This window comes from Natator depressus, chromosome 7 (assembly GCF_965152275.1).
Source record: "Natator depressus isolate rNatDep1 chromosome 7, rNatDep2.hap1, whole genome shotgun sequence".
NCBI classification, from domain to species: domain Eukaryota; kingdom Metazoa; phylum Chordata; order Testudines; family Cheloniidae; genus Natator; species Natator depressus.
The window spans coordinates 85,828,620-85,851,992 of record NC_134240.1 but is presented as its reverse complement, the minus strand read 5'-3'; positions in this window follow the sequence as shown (position 1 = coordinate 85,851,992).

Genomic DNA, 23,373 nt, shown 5'->3' with positions numbered 1-23,373 from the left:
CTAGAAGCTGATGCTGCATCACTGACCACCAAGTTCAATGAATGAGAACTGCATGGCACAAAAAAAGCTCGAGGGTTTAACTCTCAGATCTGTGTCTGCATTCCTCTGTTCTTTCCTCTCATGTTGGCACCATTATCGTAGCCCTGACCTCTCATGTCAGCTATCACAATTCCCATAACTTTCAGCTTTTTAAGAAGCACATTTGTCATACCAGCTCCTGTAGTATCATCAATGTCAATAAATTCTGGAAAATGCTCTGTGACAGTCACCATTGCAGGGACATTTTCACTAGGTTCTGTTGTTGTTACAAAACACACCATTGAAGTCATTTGTTCCATATGGCTGATGTCAGGTGTGCAGTCCAGAATAACAGAGTAATATCTTGCTGACTTCAGATCTGCCACAATCTTCTGTTTGAATTTTGTTGGCAGTAAATGTATGATCTCATTTTGAATTGTTTTTCCAAGGTAGTGGCGTGTGTACATTTCTTGGGTGGTGACTCTTCTTAGATGCTCCTGGAGTGCAGCATCAAACTCAGCCATCAGCTCCACAATTTTAAGGAAGTTTTCTAGCCAGATTTCTAGCCAGATTTGTCCAGTCCTTTGTTCCTGTAGAACCCAATGTGGCTGGAAGAGTTTGCTACAAAAAGAGTATGCAGCATTCTGGGCTTTTGAGTACATAAACCATGGCCTCTCCACTTTGTCACCATTGGGGATTTCACACCAGTAATGTGTTGGATGGAAACTTCTATTTTCATTGTGTTTGGGGAACATGAAGTTTTTGACTTGCTGTGGTCCATGTAGTACAAGGGAGTCCCTCAGGTTACTGCTCAAGTGGGTCCACACTCCTGGATCATCTAAACTTAAGGAACTAAACTCAGCAGCTGTTTCTTGTGCCTCCACCACATTCTTCTCTGATCTACACTTTTCTTCAGGAACGTACATGGTTACATCCATTTCAGATAGAGATATGGATACTGCAGTAGCTGCCAGGTCACCTGCACTCTGACTAACTGGAAGATCAGGCATCTCCTCACCACTCACATCCTCACTGGGGCTGGAAGGCTCACCGTGAACATTTGTGTCTATGTATCTCAGGAGAGCTCCTTCCTGCTTAGATAGAAAAGCTTCCTTTGCTTTCTTTCTTTTTCTGAATGCTGCCCCAGAGGGGCGTTTTCTTCTTTCACTCCTGACTGCTGTTCTGTGCCAGCTGGCTCTCAACACTCAGTTGAAGGGGACAAATAAGTAGGCTGGTAGCAGGGCCTGAGTGAGGGAAGCTATCTGTGTCTTAAGGGCCTAACTGGCTCCTACTACTTCAGGTGACTGCCTGTTCTCCTCAAGTGGGTTCAGGGAAGAAGCAGGAAACAGGAAGCTCCCTGAGAAGCTGGTGTTAATCAGTCCAGGCTCCTGGGGTGCTAGAGAGGTACATAAGAGGCTCCTCCTCCTCTCTCTCCCTGCAGCTCCTGCTGCTTTCTGTTATTTCCTCTCACCTTTTCTCCTGCCTGCCTGTTATGTCTCTTGTGCCTTCCTTCCTCCAGCACAGCACTCCACCATCTCTGTGCATCTCGAGCAGAGAGAATACATATGCACCAGCAGCAGACACAAATTTCTACACTCTGGGTCCTAGTGCCCCCCCCCACAGTCTGGCTCCTGAGGTGGCCGCCTCAGTTTGCCTCATGGTAAGGCCAGCCCTGCCTGAATCATGGCCTAAGTACTTCAAGTTAGCTACATACTTAAACACCTTACTAAATCAGGACCTAAAGCAGGATCCTGGATCTAAATGTATTTATTCCATTATATTGATTGAATCCAAAATATATCCTTTCCCAAATATGTCTCTACCATTTCTTTTGGGTACACTGGGCCTAATTTTTCTCTCGTGTCTATTGCCAATGAAGCCAGTGGACATAAACCAAAAATATAGTTGCCCCACTGTTTGAATTCTTGTAGAAATGATGTTCTTCCTTCCTTTTTACTATGCAACATCTTTTTAAAAACACATGAATATTAACAAATCAGACAGACACTGTAATTTTAAAAGGAATACTTTAATACAGCCCATTATTTCAATCTCATAACAATTCACTTGAGAAATGTTCCTAACTAATTTGGCATTTATTTTTAATTTCAGAAAGATTAAATGAAAACATCTCTTTTGCTGAACAGCTTTGCTTTAAAAGTTCTTAATATTTATGACAAACTGTTTTGTCACCTTATTTTATTTCTGCAGAAGAAACAAGAGTCTTTGTGCCTCAGTCTCTGCAGCAAAGAAATATACCACCTCATCTATTACTGATGGGCCCAAACTTTGCCATTGCTACAGTTAGGTCTAAAACTGAACAAAACCACCTATAAAGGGAAAAATGTCACCATTTTGGCCAGCAGCTTTTATGGAAATTTTAATGGGGGCAAGGGGAGGGAAAGAGGCATTTTATTTTTCCAAGTTTGTTTGATTACATTTAACTACTTTCTTAGAGCTAAAAGGTTTTGCTGCCAAATCACGGTTTCAGTGATGAAAAAGTAGGACTTGGGTGGAAAAATATGAAAAACTCAAAGCAGAACAATGTGCTTTTCGTTCCCAACATTGATTAACACACAGTCTGAGTGTTATGGGACAGATTTTTTTTCAGCACCTTATGGTACCTCTGGCATTCCAAATTTTAACAGATTTCCTGTTCTATGACTGGCCAAGACTATGAAGAGGAGATGGGACTCCTCAGACCTAGTAGTCAAGGAAATGGGAAAAGGCTGTTCAATAGGGTCTGCACACTGTTCTCGCCACTCCTAATCAGTTGTGATTATCTCCCAAAGCACCATGAGAATATAGCTTTGAATCGCTTGACACTGCTGTCCTGGAGAAAAACAAGCAGATTAATTTGTATAGGTAACAGGTAATACCCCTGTCCAAACCATCATGATCACTTTTCTGCCCCAGCCCCCCAAAACATGTGGAGTGGAGGGTATTTCAGACAGAAATACAAAGATACTGGTTGAGTGGATGGGCAGGATTATGCTGGGCATGCCCATACTAGGCCAGGCCCCATCTAGTGAACCTAATCCCAACTTTAATAAACAGGCTTTAAAAATGATCTTTAAAAAAAGAAAATAGTTCTTCTCGCCTTGTGCTTTGAACTGTATATGTCGATTAGTGTAATCTACAATAAGGCTTCTTGCAAGCAGCTTTTTTCCTGCTTATATACGTTCAGAGACATGGTGGTAGTGACTGTGTGGGGGAGGAGTGTGTGGACAGTTTACATTCTATGCCTTATGGCACCTGTGCCCTTATATTAACTCTTATATTTCAGATGAATACTTCACTGTGAGGCAAAAACTCCTGCTGGAAATTTTAAAACTTTCATAAATTGAGTGATTTCCCCTTTTCCATTTCAGAAAACCACACATCCCACCAGAATGGAGATCTTAACATATAAAGACCTTGGGATTTTTTTATAACTGGTTATAGTTTCCCCTCTGGTTTTCTTTTTTTTTTTTTTTTGGTTTGTTTGTTTTTTCTGCTTAGGTGTCGTACTGGAGTTTTGCGCATACGAAAAAGGGAAATCTAATTGCTTTTTTAACTATTTTCAAGCAGCATTGGAAAAATTACCCTTCAGAAGAGTTTATTTTTCCTATTCAGACCATTTAAAGATTTTAAAATTACAACCGAACCTCAGGGGCTAGTAATCTAAATGTCTCTCTTAAACTTAAAATATTTTGTCATAGGATTGCCACACTTTTTACCCAGTGCCCTATGCCCTCTTCTGCTCAATAGTGCAGTGCATAACAAAGAGAGGGGAAGAGCTAGAAAAGGGTCATATTACCCAGGAATGGGCCAGAGACTTCCAACATACTGTGTTCTTCTCCTCTTTCCCTCATGCCAGCGGAAGCACCTCATTCCATTTGGTTGGGTACCAGTGGTTTGGAGTAAGCACAGCAGATACTCTATGTGGCATGCCACCCTCTGTACCTGATTATTTTTTTGCTCTGTAGTCACAGATATAGCCCATGTGGTAAGGGAACTCAGAAGAAAACTGCATTGCCATGAAAGGGGGACAGGAGGACATTTCCTCATGTCCAGGATGCACAAGGTGGCTGCCATTTTTCCTGAAAATCTTTGGGGTCTTCAGGGTGAAGCTGCCATTTGCACTTAGTCTCATATTGGGAAATTGCAAGGTGCAAATTTGTGAAATTTTGTGAACAGTTTCAAATCTCCTTCATATCTTTCCCCTACAAGGGAAGACAACCCATCCCCCTAAGGTCAGTAATCCTTGAATCAGAACTGGTTATAATACTGAGTCCATTTACAGTAACATGTCACAATGAATTGAAATTATTGCTTAAAAAATAAATTCAAACTGTATATTTAAACATTGTAAAATTATAATGTAGTAGACATATTTTGCTTTTTAGAATCCATTTAAAAAAAAACATTGCTGCATCAGTTCACTGAATAAGCAACTACCATAAAGTCATAAATTGCTATTTTTGCAAATTAGAAGAACATATAATTGTATTAGGCCTTAAATTAAATACAGAGAAAACATTTAGTTCTCTGATTTTTTTTCCCAACACACAGTACTTCATTAAAATGAACACAATAATACTTAGACTTCAATTCAAAAACCTAATTGTGCATGGTTCACTATGAACATGATGGAAATGTCAAGTGTACGTTACTGGATTTAATATTTACTACTTTGTATAAATGCACTTATGACTATGGCAAAAATATTTCTGCTTCTATTGTTTCATGGTTTGCTTTATTTAATGTATAATTGTATCCATGTTGACGATCACTTGAAACTTAGCCGTCAATTAACCTCTCTGCTTCATGTATATTTTCCTGTGTTCTCCATTAATGATAAACACAAGGGATGAGTTTTCAAATAATTTATGAGATTGGGATTTGAATGCCTAATGATTTAAATTTCCTGGGGCAAAATGTGTCTCTGGTATGTCTGTTTTTGTTTAGGTTGTAGGTGTATTCTTTTCAGGGGAATAGGACACAAAATAAAATATATTTTTATCCGTAACAGTTTACTATATATCTGCATATGACGTTCCTAGTGTAGAGCAAGCCTGAGTGTTTTTTTGTTGAGAATCAGCTTTTCCATGAATAGACTGTCCCAGGCCTTCTGGAGCCATTTAATGGAGTGTAGATATGTGGGTAGATTTCCATGCCACTGCCACTGGTATTCATGCTGCAAGTAATAGGAAGAAGGATTGTGGTGTTTTATCCTTCCCATTCTGTCCCATAAGGGCTAATCCCACATTTATATTTAGGATAATGGCAACTTAACCCTGAAATGAATGTACAGTGATCAAGGAGAAAAAGTTCTCTTACCCTTCATCAGACCCTTGCATAACACTACAAAAATTCTTTATGTTGTCAGATTTGGAACATGACTTCTGCTGCTGGCACTTTTGCTTCCTTTCTTCATATTATAGCTGCTCTAGGCCGCCTAAATAGCAAAGGTTTCCTGTGATGACAGAAGGAAGAAGCATTTAGGAACCACTGTATTGAGAGACAAGGTAGTGTTTCATCTGGACAAATAATGTTTCACCAGGCTAAAAATGTATTGGTTCTTGGCTGGACAATATTTTCCCTTGGAGGACTCAGAAACATTAATGGATATGTCAGTCTCGAGTCTAAGGGCAGACTAACACTCGTCTGAACCAGCCCTGGTTTTGGATTTGCAAACCAAATCCCATCTGAGGCTTATTACTTTTAATTGGAATAGAACCTAGTGTCTCCAAATCAGGAGTCACAGCTCCACCGTACAAGATGCTGTACCAGTAGTTAGTAAATAGACTCTCCCTGCCACCAGGCCCTTATAAAAACGGCAAAATACCCTTTAAATATAATTAGACATGTTTTTCTCATTGAAATTCATAATCAGGTGTTTTAACCTCTTTGTTCACAAATTCATCAAGAGGGAGAGAACAATGTGCATGAGTCAAACTGTCTGAAAATACATGTTTGATTAGCAGGACAGTTGATTTGCCTGCCTAAAATGGCAAAGGTAACCAGTAAAATATGTTATGAGTATTAATCATTTCTATTGCAGTAGCATCTAGAGGCCCAAATCAAGGATCAAACCTTGACCTAAAGAATGTACCCACATATTAAGAGAATGCATAGTTAAAACATTTATCTCTAGAATCTTCAAGTGGTCTGTTTTCCTCTCCATCCTGCATGTAACTTCCACTGACACTGAGAGATGCACGCCTGTATGGAGAGAATAGACTCCATGCATTTTTAGAGTTTGAATCTTCTTGAAGTAATTAAAAAAAATCACATTGAAATGCTGAATCTGTGTGTTTTGGGAGGAATTTTTAATGTTTACTAATTAATGCAATTTCTGAATGCTAGTTTTCTAAATGTAAATTTTATGCATTAATCACAAGGTTTACAGAATGCATGCTAAAAAGAGAAAATAAGATTAGAGAGGTTTTCCTGGTAAGTATTCGTCAATGTATGTAGGTGTTTTAACCAACCACTGGCAAAGTTCTAAGGGTTTGGGAGTTTTTTTTTTTTTTTTTTTACAATGTGGCCAATACTAAATGCAATTGAATTCCATAATTTTATTTATATTTTCTAGGAAGTATGTAGGGAAGGCTTAAGGCTGTAATTTTAAATTCTTCATTTTTCTTTGTATGAAACAGCCCATAAAGAATGCAGTGAAAGTATAGCATTATAGCATTATAGAGAAACAGCTCTGCTATAGTTAAAGTTAAGACCTGCTTTCTGTTTAAAGCCCAACTGTTCTAACTTCTCTAAAATCCATATGGCTACACAGATTGCCTTGAAATTTGACATGCTTTCTGGGAGTATCAGGTGTGACTAGGGTGAAAGGAAATAATGTTGGGAATGTGAAAAACTCCAGTAACCTCAGTCACTCTGCACCCATTATCAAGTAGACACAGAAGATGACTCTGCCCAGCTCTGTCTGGTACCAGGAGCAGAGTACAATGTAAGGAGATTTATGTTCAAGTCAGTGATCCAAATTTGGGGCCCTTTGACTAAGGGGTTCCTGAGTTATAGACCCTAGAAAAAAAAATCCAGCTTTTTCTTAAGATTGACACATTCTGGCAATGTTTTGTTGCATACAGAAAGAGATTAAACCACAGCTCTCAGGTCATCGTACCAGGGTCTCAGACACGCAAGGGTTACCTCAATAGAGTGCATAGCACCCACCAACCCTTTGGGAGATATCAAATTAAAATATTATTTGAAAAAGGTAGGCACGTGTCAAGCAGTTCTAAGACCAAATACACTACACGGTGCCTGCACACAGGGAGGCTAACAATCTGGAAAACTGCCTCTACATCACAGGACCTGTATAGCTCCAAGGAGATGTTATGGTCATCTGATCTGAGCACCATCGCATGCACTGTACATCAAATCTGGCCCAGGACAGAAATATGAAGTTAAAAAAAGAAGGAATATTCCTCCAATCTGCCTCTTTCAAAGGGCTTTTTTATTTTAGGGCAATGAAATCTGAGCACAACGGAACATTCAGATTGCACTGAAACTATTTTTTGACAAGAAAATAAACTACATGACCAACTGTTTGTTGGGAGGGTGATTGGGGTGGAAGGACCTAGGGGTTACAGTGGACGAGAAGCTGGATATGAGTCAGCAGTGTGCCCTTGTTGCCAAGAAGGCCAATGGCATTTTGGGATGTATAAGTAGGGGCATAGCGAGCAGATCGAGGGACTTGATCGTTCCCCTCTATTCGACATTGGTGAGGCCTCATCTGGAGTACTGTGTCCAGTTTTGGGCCCCACACTACAAGAAGGACGTGGATAAATTGGAGAGAGTCCAGCAAAGGGCAACAAAAATGATTAGGGGTCTGGAACACATGACTTATGAGGAGAGGCTGAGGGAACTGGGATTGTTTAGTCTGCAGAAGAGAAGAATGAGGGGGGATTTGATAGCTGCTTTCAGCTACCTGAGAGGTGGTTCCAGAGAGGATGGTTCTAGACTATTCTCAGTGGTAGAAGAGGACAGGACAAGGAGTAATGGTCTCAAGTTGCAGTGGGGGAGGTTTAGGTTGGATATTAGGAAAAACTTTTTCACTAGGAGGGTGGTGAAACACTGGAATGCGTTACCTAGGGAGGTGGTAGAATCTCCTTCCTTGGAAGTTTTTAAGGTCAGGCTTGACAAAGCCCGGCTGGGATGATTTGATTGGGGATTGGTCCTGCTTTGAGCAGGGGGTTGGACTAGATGACCTCCTGAGGTCCCTTCCAACCCTGATATTCTATGATTCTATGATTCTAAGAGGTGGTGGGAACAGAGGACAAGGGTTGGGAGATCAGGTTGCAGGGAGGCAATGGGGAGACTGGGAAGGGGGACATGGGGTTGAGTGACAAAGGGACTTGTAGGGTTGACAGGCGTCCAGTTTTCAATCGGAACACCAAGTCAAAAAGGGACCCTGGTGGCTCCAGTTGGCACCACCAACCGGGCCATTAAAAGTCCAGTTGGCGGCGCAGCTGGGGTTCGGGGATAAACTCCGCACGGCCGCCAGGTCCCTGCAGCCCTAGACACATGGGCAGCTAGGGAGGCTCTGCACGCGCTGCCCCCATTCCAAGGGCTGGCTCCGAAACTCCCATGGGCTGGGAACTGTGACTAATGGGAGTTGTGGGGGCAGTACATGGAGCCTCCCTGGCTGCCCCCACAGCTCCCATTGGTCGCGGTTCCCAGCCATTGGGAGCTGCGGAGCCAGCCCTTGGGGCGGGGGCAGCACGTGGAGTATCTCTGGCTGCCCATGTATCTAGGGGCTGCAGGGACCTGGTGGCTGCTTCCCAGGAGCCTCAGTAAGCGCTGCTGGGATCCCACACCCTGAACTTTCTCCCACACCCCAACCCCTTGCCCCAGCCTGCAGCCCTCTCCTGCACCCAAACCCCTCATCCCTGGCCCCACCCCAGAGCCTGCACCCACAGTCAGAACCCTCATCCCACTCCTGCACCGCAACCCCCTGCCCCAGCCCAGTAAAAGTGAGTGAAGGTGGGGGAGAGCAAGCGATGGAGGGAGGGGGATGGAGTGAGCAGGGGCAGGGCCTCAGGGCTGGAGCACTTGGTTTTGTGCAATTAGAAAGTTGGCAACCCTTGGGACTGGAAGGGCAGGATCAGCTGTTAACACATTCCCCTCCCATGTGTGCACCATGATGTGAGGGCCCCCAGCCTCCCCTTCTCCCCCATGTGACCTCCCTTCCCTGCCCATGTGAGCCAAGTTCTGGGGTAGGGGGATTGCCATTCTAGGGAGGGTCTGAACTCCTATCCCTACCTCCCCACCATGTAAGATGGGATCTGCAGGTCCTTGTCTGAGCCCCACTCCCTGCCCCATGTGACCAACCAGTATCTGGGTGCTCCTGCCCATCAGTTGCGGTCTAACTACACCCCTCCACATCTCTACTTGCTTCCCCTCAAAAGGGATCTGAGTGCCTTGTCCCTCTAAGGATGTTTGTGCCATCTCCCTACCCCCACCCCCATGTGAGCCTGGATCTGGGAAAGCCCTGCCCCTGTGGGCGGGTAGCATAGAACAGACATGTTCCAAGAACACACTGCTGACACTGGGGTGAGTAGAGAATACCGAGACACATCAGAAACTCTCCAGCACTGGGGAGAAGGGATGAGAGAACACCCACTGACAGGAATGGAGCAGTTCACACATCTCAGAGCTATTGTTTCAAGCTATATTCATCTCCACTGAGTATCTTCTTTTAGCTGTGAACATCTCATTGAGATGAATAGGCCACTTCACACCTCTTTGAGCATGCTATGCTGCTGATAGATGTCTAGAGCCCCTCCCCTCCACTCTCCCTCTAATTTTATAAATAATACAATGGAGCACTCACTCTGCTCTAGCTAAAGTTGCAAAGCCCTTCTTACTTAAAGAAAGATTCTAAAATGCTAACTAGGCAGTGAGGGCTGATTTATGGGTGCAAGAGTATATGCAAAAGGGGCTTGGGTTTGAAGCAAGGCTTAGGGATATTATGGGGACAGGGATAAATGGGTGGTAGTGGAAGGAAGAGGGAATAGGAGCTCAGGTAAGGGAATGTAGGGATTAGTGGGCGTGTGAGGGGAAAAGATTAGAGAGGTTGGAGACTGAGGGAGTTGGGGGTTTAGGGTTAGGGGGACTGTCAGGCCTGAATTCTCCTCTTCCATGAGGATCTGGGGGATCACTACCCCTTTGGAGGCTCAGCCCCTCTCCCTGCCCCAGTACCCACAGTGGATCTTGAGGACCTTGCTCCTCTTGGGTTGTCTGAGCTCCGTCCCTGCCCCTCCATGTGATCTGGGATTGGGGGGATGAAGGGAGTGGAAAGTAATTCAGATTCAAACGTCTGAAATCCAGAAAATGAATAGTTAGATACACAGCACCCCACTGGGGGTTGGGGCTGACAAATGTATGTGCGGGAGAGGCCAAGTTTGGAGGAGGGGTGGACATGGGGCATAGCTGGGGAAGCCTGACTGAAGCAGAGATGGGAGTCCCAGCTGGGAGTGGGAGTGAGGGGCCCAACTCAGTGTGCAGCTTGGGTTTACACACCCAAAGTAGTGTGCAGCCCTCCACTAAGCTACGGCATGAGATAGCTGTATGCCGCAGCACAGGGCAGAAGAAAGCAAGAAGCAACTTTTTACATTAGTGACTATTACAATGCCAACTAATGGCTTAATGAGATTGGGGGGGGCAGGGGGCTGGAGAAGCTGGAAATGGTGGGGGGCTATGTGTTGCAGAGAATGGGAGGGCAAGGAGTGCAGGAGAGACACACCAATTTTCTCTCACATACTTAAAGTTACTGTACCCACCCTTTAATAAACTGCCATTGTTTTGGGATACAGGCCATGGACAACATTTCTCTCACCAGCCCTGATCACAATGATACATTGCAAACATTTCAAAACATGACAATTAGCCTTATTCCACTAGAATCAAATGTACAAGAGCAAGGAGGAGCACAGAGGACTCACACAGCCTAATGGAAAGGCCACTCGACTGAGACTATTCTTAGGTTTGCCACTAGCCTGATTGGTGCAAATCACTTCGCCTCCCTCTGCCTCAGTTTCCCATCTGTAAAATGGAGATAGTGATGTAAAGTTCTTTGAGATCTACGGATGAAAAGCACTATATAAAAGCTAGGCCTTGATCTACACTAAAGATAGGTCACTAGCTGTGTTGCTTAGGAATGTGAAAAATCCACACCCCTGACCAACAAAGCTATGTGGAACCACTCCAAGTGTAGGTGCTAATACTTTGACAGAAGAATGCGTCCATTGACATAGCTAACTTTTTTCGGGGAGGTGGTGTTCCTACCCCGATGGAAAAGCCTTTCCATCAATGTAGGCTGTGTTTATACTGTGGGGTTATGCTGCCATTGTCCAGAGTGTAGTCTTTTGATTGTTACCTGGCCACAGTAGCATATCAGCTGCAAACCTAGATGAGAACTACTACTGCCTACCAACAAACATTTCTCCTTCTGTTTAAAAAACTAGGAAATTAAATGGCAAAAATCTTCATTAACAGTGTTAAGGTTTCCCAGTGGTAGCTCATGCCCTTTCAAAACACTGAGTTCAGCAAAACTCAACCTTCTGAAAACCAGGAGATGCATGGGCATTTACCTTAACTCTGTATCTTAACCTCTGCCCTCTTTAAACAATGCCTGGCTACAACACCCAGAACACACATACTTGTGTTCTGCCTTTCCACTGTAACAGACAGGCACTGCCTGCACTTGCCCTATGCTCACACACAGAGCCTACTCCTCTGACAGTTAAATTTAACAACCACTTTGTGGCTTTTTACCGCCCCTTCACACTTGCACAGTGGATATCACCTAAGCCTATACTTTCCCCTACCCATCATTAAATTCACAGACTGCTCTCATATCTCACCTCCCTACTGACAATATGCATGGCAAAAAGAAACTTGTGACTTTCTAATGACACAACCAGAACAATTCTGTACTGAAATGATGCAGACTGGAACCTCAAGGTACACATGTGCCGCTCTCCTTTGATAACACATGGGGGAGGGAGACTCACACCCAGATCTCCTCAGATCACAGTCACAGCTCGATAACACTCCTAAAATTGATCTCCAGATCTCCTGGGATCACAATCACAGCTCTTCCAAGCTGCTCCAACTTATTCCTCCACCATTGAATACAGCTACAAGTAACACAGCAAATGTAGCTGGAGTGTGATGCCAGCTCCAGAGGGGTAGACTTAAGGTTATGTGGGCATTTAAACTTGACTCTGTCTTACCTGGTTTTCAGAAGTTTGAGTTTTGCTGAACTTAACATTCTGGAAGGGCACTAGCTGTCATCAGAAAAACCTAACTCTGTCTTAAAGTTCATTTTGCCATTTAATAACAATATCATTCAAGTTACGAGTTTTCATTATCCATTAGTAGGTTTGTATTTGCAAGTCTCTATTCAGGTAGGGCTGCAAACCATCATTCACAGGACTATTGACCCTTGATTTCAGTGGGACTACTTGTGTGAGTAAGGGCCATTCACAGAAGAGAAGGTTTATAGGATCAGCCCCCTTCATTAAATGATTTGTCTTCCTATTACAGAAGACATGATGATCTTAATACCATATAAAAAAGAAACAAGCAAATCAATGCTCACATTGGCTGTGTTTGATTAACATGGAAAGCAAAAGTGTACAGAGTTCTGCACACCAAGTAGCTGATGTATTGAGTGAACCAGAAAAAGCTGCACAAGTTCTAGAGGAAAACTGTGTATCCTATAACTTCCAATACAACAGGTAAATAAAAATAACCTGCCTGGTGTTCCTTGTATTCTGCCTTACAGACAGGAGCAAGCAACACAGATAAGCATGCGTGGTGGCTACTAAGGCTAAGTGCTCAAATTAGTAAAGAACTAAGTGACATCCTGAAGTCAATGCTATTGCCAGGGTGTAGTAAAACCTACAGCATTAACTCAAATTGCCTGTCAACATACCATCTCTCAGTTCTATAGAGAAGGGAAAATGGAGAGAGATTGATTTGAAATCTAAAAGAAAGAGTTGGGTTCAAAGAACAAAAAAACAAACAAAAAACAAAGAGGCAGGGAAAAGCCAGAAAATGGAAGGAGTGAGATCTCTACAAAGAAAGAAAATACTCAATATCAAGGCCAGAAGAATCAAGGCTGGAAGATGAAGAATTTGCTAACTGACTTGTCATTTAAGAACACTCCTCTTTCACATTTACATGGTCTGTTTGAGCTGAGTAATAATTTCATCCTCTCTAATGGATCTAATCTTGCTTCCATTTGGTGTCTTAAAGATTTGCTTTTTCATCAGTAACTTAAAGCAAGATCTTCTCTTTGTGTAAGAGGGTACAACTCGACTGACTTCAATGGAACTATGGTAACATCCACTAGGAGAGGATCTGGCCCAAAGCCCATTTTATTTTGCCAAAAAGTAGCAACAAAGGCATCTGACTGAATTGTTACTAAATTGTACTTGTAGAGGTTTCTAACTAATTAAAATGCTAGAATCCCCCCATCCAGGGCATGATAGAAATTCAGAACATCTCCACATCTCAGAAGTGTAGTTTTATCCCATACGTTGACTCTAAATATGGCTTTATGGGATTCTATGTTCATTATGTTCCCCTGATTTTTTGCTTACTTTATATGTTAAAACATTTTTTTTGCTAACTGGCAGACCTTCAAACTCTCCCTGGAGTATCTAGTCAAAATGGGTTCTTTCCATCTCATACATCACCAGTAATAAACATCCTGCAGGCCAAATTATACCCTCAACTATACTTGTGCAACCTCATTGTCTTAAGTGGAGGATGAGCCAAAAGAAATCTATGAGGTTCAACAAGGACAAGTGCAGAGTCCAGCACTTAGGACGGAAGAATCCCATGCACCGCTACAGACTAGCGACTGAATGGCTAGGCAGCAGTTCTGTAGAAAAGGACCTAGAGGTTACAGTGGACAAGAAGTTGGATATGAGTCAACAGTGTGTCCTTGTTGCCAAGAAGTCTAACAGCATATTGAGCTGCATTAGTAGGAGCATTGCCAGCAGATCGAGGGAAGTGATTATTCCCCTCTATTTGGCACTGGTGAGGCCACACCTGGAATATTGCGTCCAGTTTTGGGCCCTCCCCTCCCCCACAGAAAGGATGTGAACAAATTATAAAGAGTCCAGTGGAGGGCAAAAAAATGATTAGGGGGCTGGGGCACATGACTTACGAGGAGCGGCTGAGAGAACTGGACTTATTTAGTCTACAGAAGAGAAGGATGAGGGGGGATTTGATAGCTGCTTTCAACTACCTGAAGGGGGGTTCCAAAGAGGATGGAGCTAGGCTATTCTCAATGGTGGCAGATGACAGGACAAGGAGCAATGGTATCAAGCTGCAGTGGGGGTGGTCTAAGTTGGAGATTAGGAAACACTATTTCACTAGGAGGGTGGTGAAGCACTGGAATGGGTTCCCTGGCGGGGGGTGGGAGGTGGAATCTCCATCCTTAGAGCTTTTTATGGCCCAGTTAGACAAATCTCTGGCTGGGATGATTTAGTTGGGGTTGGTCCTGCTTTGAGCAAGAGTTGGACTAGATGACCTCCTGAGGTCTCTTCCAACCCTAATCTTCTATGATTCTATGATAAGTAGATTTGCAAAGGTGTCACAGGGGCACAATTTGCTCTGCAGACCCTGTATTACTGGGGATGATGTGTGAGCCTGGAAAGAATCCAGTTTGACTGCTAGACATGAGACGAGAGCTAATGTAGTGCCAATCTTTAAAAAAGGGAAGGAGGAGGATCCTGGGAACTACAAGCCAGTCAGCCTCACCTCAGTCCCCGGAAAAATCATGGAGCAGGTCCTCAAGGAATCAATCCTGAAGCACTTACACGAGAGGAAAGTGATCAGGAACAGTCAGCATGGATTCACCAAGGGAAGGTCATGCCTGACTAATCTAATCGCCTTCTATGATGAGATTACTGATTCTGTGGATGAAGGGAAAGCAGTGGATGTATTGTTTCTTGACTTTAGCAAAGCTTTTGACACGGTCTCCCACAGTATTCTTGTCAGCAAGTTAAAGAAGTATGGGCTGGATGAATGTACTATAAGGTGGGTAGAAAGTTGGCTAGATTGTCGGGCTCAACGGGTAGTGATCAATGGCTCCATGTCTAGTTGGCAGCCGGTGTCAAGTGGAGTGCCCCAGGGGTCGGTCCTGGGGCCGGTTTTGTTCAATATCTTCATAAATGATCTGGAGGATGGTGTGGATTGCACTCTCAGCAAATTTGCGGATGATACTAAACTGGGAGGAGTGGTAGATACGCTGGAGGGCAGAGATAGGATACAGAGGGACCTAGACAAATTGGAGGATTGGGCCAAAAGAAACCTGATGAGGTTCAATAAGGATAAGTGCAGGGTCCTGCACTTAGGACGGAAAAACCCAATGCACAGCTACAGACTAGGGACCGAATGGCTAGGCAGCAGTTCTGCGGAAAAGGACCTAGGGGTTACAATGGACGAGAAGCTGGATATGAGTCAACAGTGTGCCCTTGTTGCCAAGAAGGCCAATGGCATTTTGGGATGCATAAGTAGGGGCATAGCGAGCAGATTGAGGGACGTGATCGTTCCCCTCTATTCGACATTGGTGAGGCCTCATCTGGAGTACTGTGTCCAGTTTTGGGCCCCACACTACAAGAAGGACGTGGATAAATTGGAGAGAGTCCAGCGAAGGGCAACAAAAATGATTAGGGGTCTGGAACACATGACTTATGAGGAGAGGCTGAGGGAACTGGGATTGTTTAGTCTGCAGAAGAGAAGAATGAGGGGGGATTTGATAGCTGCTTTCAACTACCTGAGAGGTGGTTCCAGAGAGGATGGTTCTAGACTATTCTCAGTGGTAGAAGAGGACAGGACAAGGAGTAATGGTCTCAAGTTGCAGTGGGGGAGGTTTAGGTTGGATATTAGGAAAAACTTTTTCACCAGGAGGGTGGTGAAACACTGGAATGCGTTACCTAGGGAGGTGGTAGAATCTCCTTCCTTGGAAGTTTTTAAGGTCAGGCTTGACAAAGCCATGGCTGGGATGATTTGATTGGGGATTGGTCCTGCTTTGAGCAGGGGGTTGGACTAGATGACCTCCTGAGGTCCTTTCCAACCCTGATATTCTATGATTCTATGAATTTGCAAAGCTTGAAGTTAGAACACAATCCTTTTACTTGCAAATAGAGCACATTTAATACGCAAATGAATGAAACAATTAATAATGACCCTCACAAGCCCATTTTTACAAAGACTTTTTGGAGTAGAAATCCATGTTAAGGGTACAGTATTTCCCATGAGGTTAGTGTGTGTTTTATTGGGGTTCGTACCTATTTGTAGAGGTGACATGTTCTTGCAATCCAGATACACCATTAAAAAGCTATTGGTCCAATTTTTCAGAGATGCTGAGCACCTGCAGCTCAACACCTCTGCAAATCAGACTGCACGCTTCCAGCAATAACCGTGTTTTATGTTACAAAGCCCCAGGTATAAGAAGGAACACAGGAGTGCAAATAGCTGGCTTGTACTGAAATACTATTTCTTCTTGCTGCCATTTATCTTCATGTACAAGCCTATTACTTCAGCTACATCTGTATTGACAACTGCTTTCATTGCCAAAGGTAATATTTGTTCTGTTTAGCATATGTTGGACAAATGCACCATCTTTCCATCAAGTAAGGTTCCAGCGATGACTAGAATTTACTGTGGTATGCAAAAGTTCTTATAGATTTCATTAAAATAGCCACAGAATAACTGCTTCTGTAGGTGCGTCGGTTTCTTACAATGACAGACTATTTTACTGGACTCCTCTAATCTTGGGGGTTGCAGTCAGTTTCGTGCAGTTTCATGCAGTTCTCATTCATAAATCCATAGCACTAAAAGTTGAAATAATCTATTAACCAAGTTCTGCTTTTGCAGACTTTCCCCATCAAGAACAAAGGAAGGCTCTGTTTTTTTGCCCATATCCTAGTGGGTCAAGTACCCTCCCTGCCCCCGAGACAGATTATCCACATTAGAATCTTGAGTGAATTTCAGCAGATGGGGGTGTATAGAGACTGTTGGTACATTTCCTCCCTAACCCTCAAAACTATGGAAAAATGTTAACTACACTCCCTGATCCCTAAACTCCCATTCAACACGTGATAGGGGGCTGGTGTAGTATCATGTCATCTTGAGGTTTTGGTAGAGCCACTGGAACATAACAGGTATCAGAGTAGCAGCCATGTTAGTCTGTATTCGCAAAAAGAACAGGAGTACTTGTGGCACCTTAGAGACTAACCAATTTATTTGAGCATAAGCTTTCGTGAGCTACAGCTCACTTCACGAAAGCTTATGATCAAATAAATTTGTTAGTCTCTAAGGTGCCACAAGTACTCCTGTTCTTTTTGGAACAAAATAGTTGTCCATATGAATCCCCTTCCAGCAACTACTTCGTGTATACTGAACAGCCAGAAAGACTTTCACCTACTGGGGGTCAGGGGATCTACTGGCAGCTTTTAAAAGTTAAAGAGGAGAGGAATCAATGAGTTCAGTTGCTGTACAATACATTTATATTTGAACATTTTGGCTGTGATTTTCAAAGTTAGTGCAGCCTCTGTACAAAACTGCTGCTCTACTAAGCTCCTGGAGTCTAACTAACAGCACTTTAGGACAAATACATGCACTGAATGCTTGCGTTCAAAGAAAAGAAAATGCAGGCAAGCCCATTTTAAATAAAGTGTGGTCAGAGTAGGTGAGTTAGACATGCATATTTTTATGGGAATTCTTCACTACTATCTCAGTTTCCCCATGTGGTAAATGTGGATTCAATACTTATTTTCCCATGCTGCATTGAGGGTTAATTTTGTAAAGCACACTGAATATAGAAAGCACTAAGTGATAAGTGATATTATATGGGACAAATTATTTTTGTTTAGTTTGTTTTGTTCATTTTAAATACACTTGAAACTCAGGGGCATTAGTGGGATTTCTATAAAAGAGCTGCCTCTGGCTGGAGAATAAGCATGGAAAATTTCATTCCAAAAATCTGTTTGTTTGATAAAGTTATGAATAGCTGAGAAGACGGGGAAGGAGGGGTTAAATGGAAGCTTAATTTCAACCTTATTCAAATATAGCGATTGCCAAAATTCCTGTTGCAATATATTGTAGCTAAATTGTTACTTTGAAAAGAACAGTTACTTCTTACACCTCATATCACAAAGGTGTGTGAAACTGCTGCTAAAACTGACCTTAATAATACTGTGCACAGAATAACAGGTGCAATGGGCAATAAGAAATAACTTTGTAAGCGGTCCTAATATAAAAATGAAGCATACCCGGGATGATAGAGAATGCAAGAGACATTTTGTTTTACATGAAGAAATCCAGTGTTAATATAACAAATTCTATACACAGGTGCCTGTTAATTTCTATGCAAGATCAAAAGCACCACAGTCTCAACAGGAAAAAACTATTAACCTTACAGTCCACAGCTGCAAATCTGAAAGGTCTTGTTAAATTATACAATACTGTATTTCTTCCCACCTATCTTCTGTGGAGACCTCTAATGCTTTCTTACTCAATGAAACGATTGACTGTAATGTAAAACAACTAAGTTATCAAAATGTTAAGTTTGAGATTTAAATTCACAAAGCGAATAAATTTAGAGAAAGAATTCCCAACCTTAAATAAATTTGTGAAGGGAATGCATTGCTGTGCTACAGTCTTCTGTCACGTGATTGCCTGCTGAGAGAACAGCGTAACAGTAGGCAATATACCTGAGGTGATGTTGAAGTGTGTGGTTTGTAATGAAGTCAGATTAAAGAAATACAATACCAGAGTTATTAGTTCTATACTTAGTACAATTTGTGTGTATGCAGTGTGTCTTGCAGATAATGTGAAATCAAGGGGGAAGATTCTTTCCACAGCTCAGATGGTGCAAAGAATGTGCCAGCTGGCTGCTCCCCCACTAGCTAGGGATTTCCCTCCAGTGTTGGCAAGTGCCCATCAGGCATAAAGCTGGTACAGTCAGCTCATGCACTACCTGCTATAATACCAGTGCATGTCAAGGGTCTGAAGAAGAGGCATTGTTCCAGCTATCCTCAGCTGGTGAATAATCTCTTTGGGTACTGTTTGCTCTCTGGCACATATTGGAGAAGGCTGAAGGCAAGCAGAGAATGAGGGAGGTGGTTAAAACCTCCTCTCTGCTGTGGCCCAAGGAACCTGGCTGCAGCAGAGAATCTGGCCCAAGATCCATGCCACAGAGAACGTACTAGCTACATAGACAACATACAAATCAGGAAACGGGGAAGAGATGGGATGCTGTTAAGTACACAACTGGTTGGTTCCAGGAGTTTGTTTGCATTAGTTATTTTGAGATATGTTTTTCATTCATCAATGTTAACATTTTTTGGCAGGAGGAATCAGGTTAATGAAAGGGCTTCCTGGAAGAGCTGTGTTTTACACTGCAGTTTTTAAAGGTTTTTTTCAAAATCAGCAAGACAACTGTTCCCAAATAAGGACTAATCTTCGACCCCATTGCCCCATAGAGAGGATTTACGTTATAATAAATATAATACTAAGCTGATAGATATTGTTTAGTGTATGTAATTATAAGCAATTATTCAGATACAGCTAAGCCATTCCCACCCCGCCCCCAAAGCTGGAGGGCAATAATTCCAGGCTGGGACCAACCACCAGACAAGGAATTTTTAATCAGTAAGTTAACAACTGAAAACAGGTGTTCAGAATGGAAGAGCTGTCTTTTCTTTAAACATAACAGCATTGTATACTGCCGTATTAAGATAAGAGTAGACATATCCTGCTAGAGCCATAAAATAGCATTTTTATTTTGCCTAAGTACACATCAAGATCTCCCACACATTAATTCATGCAAGCACCTAGGTTCTGAAGTGGCAAATTGTATTGATATTCCATAAAATTTGCCTTCAGATAGCATTAGACAAATGAAAACAAATCTTTCATCTGAACAAGCCTCCACCTGTAGAACCATATGTCTGTCTTTATAATTTGCACATTGCACTGCAGGCATGCACCTAAAACATCAACATTCATTGCTGTTAGGCTGAGGTCTTTGCTTTCTTAGGAAGCTTATGTAGTTAAAAAAAAACCAAAAACTTAAAAGGATAGTGAATTTACAGTCTGCTATTAGAAAGAAATCGTATAATGCCCAAAGGGGATTTTCTTTGGAGATATAGTACATGGTACAGAAAGGAAATGTTGCATGCTGGGATACCTCTCCCTGTAGCAACACATTAAGAAAACATGTGTGTGTGCGCCTCTCCAGATAATTTCTCTCTAAGATCTCAAACCATGTCCTGAGAGCAACAATTTTTATTAGAAAGCTTAGTGTCCGCAATTTTTCTGTGTCTGAGTTTTCTCTGACTTTTTTTTTTTAAAGGAAGCATCAAGTGGATAAGGTGTAAAACTGCATGAAGCCAGAGAAATCAGGTGACATACAGTGGTGGTGATGGGTTGCTTGGAAAGATGAAATGCACTCCCTGGAACCTCAAAGATGGGGCGTGGGGTGGGGAGAGAGGGGAAAGAAAGACTTTATATGGTCAGTGGGAAAGACAGGGGTTGTGGCTCCTTTAAGAGTTTCCTTCTCCTTGGTTTGGGAGAGGAGGGTGGCAGGGGCATCACTTGAGCTGGGGGGGTTCAGATAAGCCAATGCTCCATATGGACCCAAGGTAGGTTCCCTGTCTCTCTGGATATGGCTCTCTCTCACAGCTTTCCCCAGCTGTGGGTATTGATCTAATCACCTTTTTGGGGACTGAGAAGGACTTTTTCCCTCACTGCCAGATTGGCTGGGGCAGGGTGGGTTTTCCCGACAGCAGTTTAGGGATGCCACAGGATAACTGAGGAGGGACATCTCAAATTGTTGGGACTTAGCAGGTGGCAGGTGTCCAGTGCAGACACCCATTTCACAGGGCAGGTAGAAGTACACTTAGAGGGAAGACATTCCCAAAGGAGCTGTGGAACAGATCTGGGATTCTTAATGTTTGGTACCTGGAGGAGATAACCCTTTTCTTGCAACCTCTTAACTCTCGTACAGGGGGTGGGCAGTGGGGTCCCAGCAATGGACTGAAACCAGGTATGGAGGGGCAGGAGGCCAACAGCAGCCCTCAAATAAATAGAAAATGAGTGAGGAAGGAATCATGACCTTCACTGTACAAGTAATCACTAGATAATTCCCAGATGAGTTAAGTTGCAGACAGATTAGGCCCCATCCCTTCTTGTCTTTTACCCTGTGCCTCCAAGACAATCCACAGAAACTCTGGATTGCAGCATAGCTTTCCCACATGCCACCCTCAGTGACCACTGCTGCAACAACCTGTCAAAACTAATGCAGTCTGTGGGAGCCACTGGAGTGGATCCTGTGGTCTCCACCCTGACCTATCCCCCTTATTGCCCTCTGCAACAACCGAGGAGGAACCATCTCAGAGGCCCTTCTGCAGTACGTGAGAGGTGCAGAAGCACCCCCATGGAACTTCTCTGCCAACATGTGACCTAAGCTTGGTGGCAGGCTTTGTGCTTTTTCATCCATTAACAGTAAAGTGTCATTTAAATAATGCAGAACTTTAAAAACAAACGTTAAACAAAAGAGAAGGATGGGCAACTTCAGCCTACTAGAGAATAATTTAAAAAAAAATCAAATGAGCCTTTTGGAATTTGTGCAAAGTTTGGGGGCTTGTTTTATCCATACATAAAAGGAATCAAAGTGCCTCATTAAAATGATACTCAAAGGTCTGAGTTTAAATATCCTGTACAAATGGACGACTGTCCTTTCCTTCCAAGATACTACTTTGATAACTAGGAGTTCCTCCACTGTCAGGATCCCAACAAGGGCAGTCAGGGCCAAGGGTCAAAGCAGGGGAAAACCTGAGACTAGGAGTAGCCAAGGAGTTCATAGTTAGTTCCAGGCCAAGGTTGATTCTGAGGGTCAGATGCCAAACCAGGTTTCTGGGTCCAAATCAGGAGGCAAAGTCCAAAGCAAGCTGAGGTCAAGCCAAGAGTTCAATAGCATAGAATAGGAACAGTCATAACAGCTACAGAAGATCCACACTGTTGCCTGGACACTTTCTGGAATGCCTCTTGGGTTTATATAGGGCAGGGAGCCATGGGGCTGCTGCCTGTAAAACCCTTGAGGTGGAACATCCCATGGGGTGTGTCCACAGCAGGTCAATGGAGGTGGAGCACAGGCTGGTTACAGCTGCTGCTGGGTAGCAGCCCGGAGATGGGAACTACCTGTTCGCTCTAAAGGCCTGGGCTCTAGACCTATGAGGGTGAATATAAGGCCCACCAAACAACCCCCCCACCTCTATCCCAATCAGAGATTTGACCCCAGAAGTTTCAGACATCCATGAAGCTCATTGGGGACTTTACTACTGCTGTTGATTTTACATGGAAGGTGGTGGTTGGCAGTATAACACCAAAAGATAGCATTGGAATTTCTGAATACACGCCGGTATGCAAAAATAATTAGCACTAATGTGTGAACTCCTGTCCTGCTCAGTGCTAAAGCCTTACAACCAGTTTTTGCCCTCAGTTACAGCAATGTGGATCTGGAAAACCTCCAATAAGCAATAGAATTACTCCAGAATACACCACTGAAAATCAATACTAGAATTTGAACCTTCATATCACCAAAGGAACACCACATTCCGAATATGTTAAAGGAAAACTAAAGACTGGCCCAAGCCAGGAAATTCAAACCTGATAAGGATCCAATTTTCCACAAAGTTTGAGAGCTTTTTGGTCCAGGCTTTTGATCAGGCCCAGCTCCAGAGATACAGAATTCATATCAAGTTGTCTTTGTACATTGATTACAGCTCAGTACTCTCTGGCTTCTGCATAAAGAGTATTTTTTCCTTAGAATCAAAACTAATGTTACTCATATTGATGAAACAATACAATAACACTTTGGGGGCCTGGTCCTGCATTTCTTTGATTTCAGCCACCACCATCAAGGAATGCAGGATCAAGCTTTTGACAAGAGCTCCATTCACAATAAGTAAGTTCTTCCCCTGATGTAATCATTAGGGGAGAGGAATAGCTCAGTGGTTTGAGCATTGGCCTGCTAAACCCAGGGTTGTGAGTTCAATCCTTGAGGGGGCCATTTAGGGATCTAGGGCAAAAATTGGGGATTGGTCCTGCTTCAAGCAGGGGGTTGGACTAGATGACCTCCTGAGGTCCCTTCCAACCCTAACCTTCTATGATTAAAGGAATTGACACACAATGTCATTTCCCAAACCTCTGACACCCTGATTGTGGTACCAGCTAATGTTTGCCTTAAGATGAAATAAAGATCAGACAGCAATAGTAGTTTTACACTTTCTAAATAAAGATTTTTTACAACTCATTTACTGT